The sequence below is a fragment of the Durio zibethinus genome, unplaced genomic scaffold (assembly GCF_047325235.1).
Source record: "Durio zibethinus cultivar Kanyao isolate XHJ-2024 unplaced genomic scaffold, ASM4732523v1 HiC_scaffold_30, whole genome shotgun sequence".
Taxonomy (NCBI): domain Eukaryota; kingdom Viridiplantae; phylum Streptophyta; class Magnoliopsida; order Malvales; family Malvaceae; genus Durio; species Durio zibethinus.
Window position 1 is genome coordinate 1,623,778 of NW_028322653.1, and position 1,816 is coordinate 1,625,593.

The following is a 1,816-nucleotide window of genomic DNA, read 5'->3' on the forward strand; positions in this document are numbered from 1 at the left end:
AGGAGGCCTACAAGCATCTATAAGCCTATCAATTTATTTACTAGTATAGGATAGGATTCTGGCTACTGGACAATCTTCCTCAGATTAAAATGAAAATAAAGAAAAAAGAGTTAAGCCTAGCACCGCTCCAGCTCCTGCACCAGCTTCTACTCGATTCTAATTTCCGCCCGTTGGTTTACTTTTTGAATCCAATACATAGTAGTTTCCCTCTCTTTCATTCCCAATCGACCGAGCGCTTTAACGGAGTCTTAGATGGAAAATTTCTTAACGAATTTACCGTTTTGGGCTGTAATTGGATTGATAGTTGGGAGAACAGCATTCTAATTTACTTTTTCATAAGAAGTCAAGTTTTTTTAGCGCTCCAGTAATGGGCGTTGAGGAGCTAGGGTTCGAACTGAAAGGGAATCCGATTGAGTCTAAATCTTTATTTTAGTAAATAGTAAAGGAAAGTGTAAAGTGTGATTATGTATGTTGTCACTTTTTACATAAATTTCTATTTTGAGATAGAGGTAATGGCTATATTCATTTGTCTTCCCTACGCTTGTCAAAAGTGGAATCCCTTTCTCATTGTCTGTGCTGTGGCTTTCGGGTACCTAAAACTAAAAGTAATTCTATACCAAATCCCTTACCTCTTACCTTTTTCTAATTTTAAGGCTAGAGTATCATACAGGCATGAGAATGTATCGCCAGTATCCATCGATCTTGTAAGTTCTGTGTAGTGGTGTTTTCTTTCTTTCTTCTTATTTTATTGGCTATGTTCTATTCCTCCCGTTGAGGGTAAGGTGTGATGTATTGTGGTTCTTCCCGTGATTCCGTCTATTCTAAAGGACGAGGAGTCATGGTATTGGGTTGTATTCCATTGTTGATGTAGGTGTAGCTAGTTTCTTTTCTCTGTTTCGTGCTTAGTGTTCTTCCCTTTTTCTTTTCTGATGGGAGGGGGTATTCCGAGGTAATCCAATGACTCCCCTGATCTACGACCACTCTTATTTGTTTTCATTTGGGCTTTCCTTGGAAATCTCCGTGTCTCCCATCAACTCTTCCCAAGTAATTCCATTCCATTTTGGACTCGGACGTGGGCTTTTCAAACCATCAAGTGGGCTTTTAAATTCAGTATATAACAATAATTATCCCATGAGTCCTCAAATTTATCCTCTTCCCTGCTTGTCAATGGGCTTAGATGGATCAAAGCATTCAAGAGATAGCAAGAATTCCAAGTCCAATTCCTCAATATTCAATCCATCTTCTTCTTCAGTGGCCCAAGCAAGATCATCTTTTTCCAAATCAGAGAGGATGGGGAAGAAAATCGGGCTTAAGGATAAGGTCCAATGCCTTTTTTATCCTCACCAAGGTAGGTTGAAAGACTGAAGATCCATGAATGGGTGAGGGTGAATGTAAGCTTTAGGCTCTTCATTGACATTGGTGATGAGTTGAATTGGGTCAAAGTCTTCTTGTGAGAGATGGATCATGTTGACAGGCTTGTTTTGGTCATTGTGCTTAGGTAATTTTGGTGATATTGGGCTTTTGGGCTTGTGGTGAAGGTGGGAGGATGCCTTTTTGGTCTATGAGATCTTGAATTGCATGGCGCAAAGCATTACACTTCTCAGTCACGTGGACATGCCCTTGGTTTGGTGATAGGCACAATAGGCCTTAGGCTTAAGTTTTTCGGGAGTGGATCGGGGAATAGGAAGCATCCTGAGCATGTCTGTTATCAAACCTCATGAACTCAAAAACGAAGTCAACCTTTAGAGAACATTTCCATCCAGAAGAGAATCCACTGCTGAAGGGAAAGGGAAGGTCCTTAATGCAAAGACCGAAG